Genomic DNA, 9,508 nt, shown 5'->3' on the forward strand with positions numbered 1-9,508 from the left:
AGTTGCCCGAGATCTGCAGCTGAGGGGCAGCAGGGTTCACGTTACACACCAGGGTCCCTGACATCACACCCAGAGCATTTCCCCTTATGCTACAGTCTCCCCATGGCTGATAGGGGTGGGAAGTGGGGGCAGAACTACAAAGACAGATTCTTGGTAGATGGGACCAATTCATCCAAAAGAAGAGAGAGGAGCTCCGATATGCCAGAGGGCGGAAGCACTGATGGCTGCCACCTCTATCTCTGATACACACTACTGATGTTTATATATATTGATGTTTATAAAAATTAGCTGGGCGTGGTGGCGGGCGCCTGTAGTCCCAGCTACTTGGGAGGCTGAGGCAGGAGAATGGCGTGAACCCAGGAGGCAGAGCTTGCAGTGAGCCACGATAGCGCCACTGCACTCCAGCCTGGGTGACAGAGCAAGACTCCGTCTCCAAAAAAAAAAAAAAGAGACAGTGGATCGTATCCTAAACCAGGGCTAAGTTTTATTCTGTTTCCTTTTTCAGGAAGAAAAACAACTACTACGTACTCTGTATGGTGTCACCTCTTAAGAAAAATCCCCCAAAGAAGGCCGGGCACGGTGGCTCACGCCTGTAATCCCAGCATTTTAGGAGGCCAAGGTGGGCGGATCACCTGAGGTCAGGAGTTTGAGACCAGCCTGGCCAACATAGTGAAATCCCGTCTCTACTAAAAATACAAAAATTAACCGGGCGTGGTGGCACATGCCTGTAATCCCAGCTAATCAGGAGGCTGAGGCAGGAGAATCACTTGAACCTAGGAGACAGAGGTTACAGTGGGCTGAGATCTCGCCACAGCATTCCAGCCTGGGTGACAGAGCGAGACCCCGTCTCAAAAAAAAAAAAAAAAAAAAAGAAAAGGAAAGAAAAGAAAAATCCCCCACAGGATTGGGCATTTGGACCCAACACACGCTGACCACGCCAACAGAACCAGCCTTGTCATTCTTTCACTGGTTCATCTGGGTGTGTGTGTGTTGGGGGGGTGATGGTAGCTCATAGACCAGGAGGTGCCAGGTCTCTGTCCCCTCAGTAGCACAACTGTGCCATTAAATGGACTGGTGCCATTAAATGGACTGTCACACATAAATTTCAGTCCAGAGACCCCTGCCCACCAGGGCCATATTATCACTGTGTGGACCTGGACCCTGCGTACTGTTGCCTTCATGGGCCACTTTATGAAAAAAAAATTAAAAATCATACTTTACATCTGCATTGGTAAGAAGACAAATATATTTGTATTACATGTTAAAACATTTTATTTGACCTAAAAGTTATTTTTTTCTCCCGATTTTAAAAGAAATCGCATCATTTCCATGGGTCCTATTGTGGGCCATGGGCACTGTGCCTCCTGTGGCTAGTAGGGAAGCTGGCCCTGTTCCCACCCCGGCCCCTCCCCGCCCCCCACCCTCCACAGCTCTGTTTACTTCAACAAGCAGAGAGCTTCTGTTTGCTGAAGGAAATTCACAGTGCAGTGCATTTCTTCCCTGAAGAAAGCCGAATAATAAAAGGCAGTCAGGGAGAAAATAGGACCTTGAGAAAGCCCAGGACTGCAAGTCAAGAGGCTGGATCTCAGCTGGGGCTTTACTACAGGGCTCCTCAGTTGTCCCATGGAGACACAGCTCTGTCTCTCAGGGGGAAGGCTGAAGGTCAAAGGAGCCCAGAGGCAGGATCAGGAGCAGCTGAAATAAAGCCAGAATTCACATTCATCTTATTACTTCTTTTTTTTTTTTTTTTTTGAGACAAGGTATCTCTCTATTGCCCAGGCCGCAGTGCAGTGGCACAGTCATGGCTCACTGCAGCCTCAAGTCTCCAAGGCTCAAGCGATCTAGATGGCTGAGTAGCTGGGACTACAAGTATGCACCACTACGCCCAACTAATTTTACAAGTAGTAGTAGTAATAGTAGTAGTGCTGGTAGTAGTAGTATTTGTAAAGATGGGGTCTCCCTGTGTTGCCCAGGCTGGTCTCAAACTGCTGAGCTGGAGCAACCCTCCCACCTTGGCCTTCCAAGGTGCTGAGATTACAGGCAGGAGCCACACATCTGGCCTCATCTTATTCCTTTTTAATGGTGAGAACAGGCCAAAAGCAAGCAAAAGCCTTGTCCTGAGAGACGGTGATATCCCCATCCTGGGAAGTGTCCAGCAGCAGCTCCTGCCCAGGAAGCTCTGGAAGGGATGGAGTCATCGGATAATGCTTGTGTAGAGATGGAGCAATGTTGCTCTGCAGATTCAAGGGGGATAGGGACTGCAGGCATTCCTGGCTGTTTGAAGGAGAAGCAGCCAGACAAGGGAAGTGGTTGATGTGATGCAGGCTCCCTGGAGAGCTGCCCTTGGCAGGATGTGGAGTGAGAGAGGGTGGGCACTGGGAGGGAAAGGGTGGAGCCAAGCAGATGGCAGGAGCTTACAAGGTATGTAAGTGACAGTTCTCCATGGTCCTCAGAATGTGTCCAGGTACCAACCTCATGAAATGTCCATGTAACAATGAAGGAGCTGGGCTTTGTGGTCAGTTTTGATACCAGTGGAAACTGAAACACACGCAGATAGACACACAGGAGCGGGGAGCAGGGAATCAGAAAGATGCTGGGAATGAGGTGAGGGGTGGGGCAAAATCTTGGGAAGGGCTCTCAGCAACCACCAGCAGAGCCATCTGGTCTGCAGGGCCCCGGGGACAGGGCCTCTGGCCAATGAGCTTTTTTCAAAGGCCTGTGAAAATACGTGACATGCCAAAAAAAAAAATTATTGAATCTAAAATATAAAAGGAAAAGTATGAAATTGAAAGGAATACATTTTAATTAAATGTCTATAAAACAAACAACGTCAATTCATTCATGTTTAAATTTAGTGTTTCTGGATTCTCTGTTTGAAAATAACACTAAGGTTTTATTTTCTCCCTCCATAAAATGTACTGTGCATGCACAATGCCAGCCTGGAGAACATAGCCAGACATGTAGTCAATGAGCAGCTATAATTTCAAAAGCAAGATTAATAAAGTCCTTTTGATCCTTTCTACAGCAAAAATGTGATACTCAATGTGAAATATGGGTATATTCTAATGTGTTTGATATTATGTGGAATGCGGACTCCATAATTAAAAGACCCTGGGGCCTGTAATGGTCTTAAACTGGCCCTGGAATTGGGGTCCAGGCTAAATTGAACCAAATCTCTGAGAGGTGAAATGAGGGCCCAGCTGAAGTCTGGGTAATAACAGGATTAGATGGAACCTCAGAACCTTCCAATTCAGAGTCCATCTGAGCACAAGTGCTTTTAACCCTGAAGGGCTGTTCAGACAGATGAGCTTTTAGAGGGTGGACGTGAAGTTCTCTGGGAGGAAGAAGCACCTTTCAAGCGTGATGAACTGTTATGGTAGGTCTCCACTAGAGCTAATGTAACTCAGGAAACAGAAAGTGAGCCAGACCAAGTGGGTGGTAAATGACCGCTTGGCTGGGGGCTGGTGGCTGATGGCGGGTGGCTGGTGCAGCGTCACTCAGCAGCGGTAGGTCTCCTGACTGCAGCTGGGATGTGCTGTCACCCACTCCAGCACTAAAATTCAACACTGATTGCCAATTCGCCTTTGAAGGGCGCATTATTTTCTTTTATGATTTCACTCTTACACTTGAGAAAAGGGAGGAGGAAAAAATTGCATTCTCCAGACACCTCTTGCCCCCTCGTTCTTTGTCTTTGATCCTGTTCCCAAGCTTACGCCATTACACGCCCTCCCTGTCACGCCCAGCTGTGTGCCCTCCCTGCCCGGCCCTCCCCAGCCAGGTTTCTTTGGCTGTGAGGCAGCAAAGGTGCCCAGCAGACACCCCTTCTGCCCTCTCTCAGGCTGCGTTCAGAGCTGGGAGCAGAGAGGCCAGACGGAGGAGGATGCCACCCAGCCTGGCCGCACAGGGCCCAAGGTGACTGGGAGGACCCCGGCTTCCCTCTCACCCCACCCCAGGGGCTCCGGGCAAATGACCTCAGCCTGAAGCAGCCAGTGAGGAGGCGTTTGTAGGGCCACTGGGGTTTGCCAGCTCCTCACTGGCAGATGACCTGGGGGAAGCAGTTTAATAGGTGTGTGTGCCCTTCTATCATGCGTGTCAGTGACCAGAAAGGCAGAGACCAAAGAGCAAAGGTGAGTAGTGACCCTCTACCAGCGAGCAGGCCTGGCCCTCCTTCCCTGAGACCCGTCCCCAGCCTTCCTACTCCCTCCATGACAGAGCACACATGTGGCCACTGTGGTTTTCATAATAATGAACTCATAAGGAACTAAAATTCACCTAGCACTTTCCGGCTCCCAGAGAGCATTTCCATTTTATTTGATAGTGACAGTGATGCTGGGAACAAAGCAGGACAGGCATCAGCACTGTCCCCATGTAATCGGTGACAACACGGTTGCAGGGTGCACTGGCTTGGCCAGTGTTCCGTGGCTAAGATGTGGACAAGCCCAGTGACATTCAAACCTGGGTCTTCTGACTCCAAGACCCATAGTGAGCGGGCTTCAACCCTAAGAACCAACAGGGAAGCACCAGCTCTCACTGAGGAGCCAACCAGGCAATGAGTGTGGATTTGGAGTTGGGATGCACACATGGTGAGTAGCCGTGACCCTAGAATCAGAATATCTGTCTCAAGAAGCTTTGGGGGCTCTTAAAATGCTGACATCATGTAAAGTCATTGACCTTTGGGGGGAAAGATCATTTTATTTATGGCAAGATTCAATGCACTCATTCATTCATGTGTTAATTAATTCAACAAGTACATACATTGAGCACTACTCCATGTTAATAGATGCGAGCCAATTTGCCAAAAAATCAGCGTACCCAAAGACCCAATCTGCTGAATCATTAATTCACTCAATTTAATCCATTTGTCAAATGATTAGTTCACTGATTTTTCCAAATTTACTTGTTGTAGTTGTAACAGCTTGAACAGTAATGTTTTAACAGTGAAAATGTTGACCAAACAGAAATCTGTAGAAATTCACGTTTTGCAAGTGAAACCCTACCTTCTGGGCAGAATTTCAGCCTTGAACCATATGATAAGATTGTCATGGGTACCTCTGGTTTCTTTACATGCTTTTGAATGTTAAGTGTATATTTTCAAACTTGAAACACTTGAAATATTTTTTCATCAGTTTCTCAAAAGACATTTAATCCTTAACTTGATTGAGGAAGTGTGGAGAAGTAGGTACACAGAAGAACCTGGCCCTGGAGGCAGCCCTGCCTGGTGTGTGAGCCCAGCTCTGCCCCTGTCTTAGCTTTGGCACCTTGGTCGAGTGACTTACACATACGTGATGGGAGCTCGGCCATATCACTTACAAATACTAGGGGAAAAAAACACATAATAGTAATAACGAGGTTATTTCTAGGTGGTGGATTGTGAGTAAATTTACTTGCCTTTTTAAATACTTTGTATTTATTTATTTATTTTGAGATGGAGTCTCGCTTTGTCACCAGGCTGGAGTGCAGTGGCGCGATCTCAGCTCGCTGCAACCTCCACCTCGCGGGTTCAAGCGATTTTCCTGCCTCAGCCTCCCAAGTAGCTGGGATTACAGGCATGCGCCACCACACCTGGCTAATTTTTGTATTTTTAGTAGAGATGGGGTTTCACCATGTTGGCCAGGCTGGTCTCGAACTCCTGACCTCAGGCGATCCGCCTGCCTCGGCCTCCCAAAGTGCTGGGATTACCGGCATGAGCCACCGTGCCTGTCTAAATACTTTTTGATGTTTTAAAACATCCCTTGAATAATTTTAAGTGTTCACTATGGAAGAGGAACCACACCGGATGGCTTCATATATATTGTTTTAAACCATGTATGTTGTTTTAAACTTCATGTATGTTGTCATAAACCCACAAGATAGGTAATATTATCACTCATTTAGAAAGAAACTGAGGCTCCAAAGCATTAAGTAACTTGCACAAATCCCACAACTCTAATGAGCCTGACTTCCAATCTGTCTGACTTCAAAGCTCGTGCTAATTTGTACTTTCTCTGGCTCAACCGGTGTCCGCCTCTATTATATTAAATGGGTGTAATATTTGCATCTTAAAATATGGTGGGAGGATGGAATGAAATGATAGGTATGAAAGTCCACTGCAAACGATAAAGCCTTCAACAAAGAATATTAATAATAGGTAACGTACACATAGTGTGCGCCCAGTACTGGGCTGTTCCAAGGGCTTTGTAGATATCACATTCCCTTAATCATCTCAGTGATCCTGAGAGGCAGATGGCCATTATCCCCATTTTACAGAAAGGATATTGAAGAACAGAGAAGCTAAGTAACACGCCAGAGTCACACCACCACACATTATACCAGTTACCCAGATGGGAGCCTTTCAATTATAAATGACTCCCAAGTCACCTGTTTCCCAATATTCTCCCCAGTTCCTTCCCCAGGGATACACTGTACCTTACTAGGTGGCAGGTAGTACGCCTGGCTCAGCAGGAGGTCAGAGATGAAAGGTCAGGCATTAGGTTCAGGGCTCCATGGTATTGCACGGACCTTGCTTTCTGGGGACTGCCTGGGACAACCACGCACTCCAAAGACACTGCTGCCACCTGCTGTTCACACATTCTCCACCCAATGGCTTCTCCCCAGCACCTGCATGCGTGAGCCTCTCAACAGCATTACCGTCTTTCCCAGACCCATTCTGCAGCCTGGGTAAAAGAATTTAAACTTTTGCTCAATTTCAAATGCAAGAAGAGTAAACCCTTAGAAACAGAAGAGCTTGAATAAGGGAGCTGAGACACACTCCTGAGCAGTGTGACCTCGGGGCCCTTAGCCTCTTTAAGTCTGTTTCCTCATTTGTAAAATGAAGACACCATAATAATATGTGCTTCATGCAATTGTTTTTAAAATAAGATTTTTTTCCAATCTACAATTTACTTTCCTATCAGAAAAAAAATGCTAAATATGTAAAGGGCAAGGCAGGATGGGACACAATTAAACATCCTAAATACCTAAAATCATCTCTGCTTACATTATTGTTTTTAACAACTCTTTAACTTTTTTATTAATAAGGCATCTTGATTTATATTTTGCTACTGATTTTGAGCTCATCAAAGTAAATTCTGTCATTCTATTTGCATTTTATTGAGTACCTGAACCAGAAATGTGAAATGGGGAAAGGGTTACCTGATTTTTTTTTTAATGAAAAAAGATTTCATAATTAAAATGGTCCCTTCCATCTGAGATTCTCAGAATATTCCCAAGATTCTGGTTCACAAGTTTCACATCACTTCTTTCAGGCAAATGGGCAACCTAAAACTGAGAAAATTGAAGTGGGCTTTTTCCACTTAAGTTCCCTTGGGAACTGACACAAATAGCAAAGCTAAGAGGCCTGGCTCCCGCTACGCAGCTATAAACATCACACCAGATTCTGTTTGCCTGAAAACTCCTTCTGACTGAGTCTAGATGCCAGTTGTTAGATGATAGTCAATTTGCATGTTGCCAATCTAATATTCCTGGATCCTTAACTTATGTTGCTGGTTTAGAAGTTCAGTAAAACTGAAACTGTATTAGTAAGTTCCAGCAAGAATGTGTAAACTATTTCAGTAGTATCCACTCTGCTGCATACCATAGACCTGGATGTCATGGTTTAAAGGGGCAGATCTAGCTGCTCTTGACCTCTAAAGGGGAGGTTGAGTGCCAACTCACTCTCCTACGTCCTTGGTATGGACAAAAGGGTAAATGAAGATACTATCAGCTACCTGGATTTATCTTTCTGGTGACAAAACTTTTCCCTCTAAAAAAGTAGCCCTTGAAAACTGTCTTTCCTTTGTGGAAATAAAAATAGCATTTTAAAAGAGACAGCATTTGATACCTATTAAATTGGTAAAATTTTATAATAAATTGCTCAATGCTGGAATGTTAGCAATGAGATCAAATATGTTAATGGCATTGAAATTTGTGGGATCCTTTTGGAAGGCAATAGAAATATATTTGCAAGAACTCTAAAGAGTTTTTAAGCTTTGAGCTAATAATTCTATCCTGGAGACTTTGGTTTTCAACAAAGGCAAAAAGCTATATTTAAGAAGCCAGTTGTCGTAGCATTATTTTTATTTTTTGAGACAGCGTTTTGCTCGTTGCCCAGGCTGGAGTGCAATGGTGCAATCTCGGCATACTGCAACCTCCACCTCCCAGGTTCAAACAATTCTCCTGCCTCAGCCTCCCAAGTAGCTGGGATTACAGGTGTGTGACACCAGGCCCGGCTAATTTTGTATTTTTAGTAGAGATGGGGTTTCACTATATTGGTCAGGCTGGTCTCCAACTCCTGATCTCAGGTGTTCCGCCCACCTCAGCCTCCCAAAGAGCCGGGATTACAGGTGTGAGCCACCGTGCCTGGCCCGTTTGTTGTAGCATTATTAATAGTAGAAAAAGAAAAACCTGGCGACAACCTATATCTTCACCCAAAAGGAATCATGATTAATTCAGTTGATGGAATATTATTTCACCATTAAAATGATAAACACAGAGGCTAGGTAGAAATGTAGATGCCTATCAAAGTATAATCACAAAAAGAAGAAAAAAGAAATGTGGAGAAATGCTTAAGTGAAAAGGGGGCAGAAAACCAAAATGATATGTACATTGTAACTACAGCCCTCTTAAGTGCTTATGGATGCCAACTAGGCTGTAATGGGCAAAAACACAGAGCTGTGTTAAGATGGCAGAATTCTGGATGATTTCTCTTTATCTCCAAATTCCCTTAATGTGTTTACATTATAAAAAGAAACCTGGCCTTTCAGGGTGTAGATATTCTGAGTTAACCTAGTTACTCTACAGAGTACCTCTTTCTCCAATGAGGAGGCAGCCATGATCTATTTGGAAAAGCCAGTGATTTCTCATTCTATCGTAGTAAGTTGCAAAATAAATTCATCAAGCACTACAATGATCAAATATGATATACTGCAATTGGAAGAAGCAGGGCAGAAAAATATCCTCTATTAAAGAATCTTGTGCTCCTAAATCTTCAGTATGTTGATCTGGGTTGATCTGTGCTAAGGTGACACTTGTCCAGCCTTGATGGAAGAATTATAAAGTGACTATGAAATATGTCAAGGCCTGTTTCACTACCAACTTGCATTTGACTAGCACTTTATAATTGTATTTATTTATTTATTTAGAGACAGTCTCACTCTGTCACCCAGGATGGAGCACAGTAATGCAATCTCAGCTCACTGTGACATCTGCTTCCCAGGCTCAAGCAATTCTCATGCTCCAGTCTCCCTAGTAGCTGGGATCACAGGCACCTGCCACCATGCCCAGCGAATTTTTGTAAATTTAGCAGAGACAAGGTTTCGCCATGTTGGCCAGGCTGGTCTCGAATTCCTGACCTCAAGTGATCCACCCACCTCGGCCTCCCAAAGTGATGGGATTACAGGCAAAAGCCACCGCGCCCGGCCTATAATTTTTAAAATATTTTCACATCTTTTATCAAGTTTGAGTTTCCCAACTCTGTACAGCAGGCAGGGCATGTAGTATTTTACACATGGGGACACTGAGGCTTAGAAAA

Source organism: Pan paniscus, chromosome 16, assembly GCF_029289425.2.
Source record: "Pan paniscus chromosome 16, NHGRI_mPanPan1-v2.0_pri, whole genome shotgun sequence".
In the NCBI taxonomy this organism is placed as follows: Eukaryota; Metazoa; Chordata; class Mammalia; order Primates; family Hominidae; genus Pan; species Pan paniscus.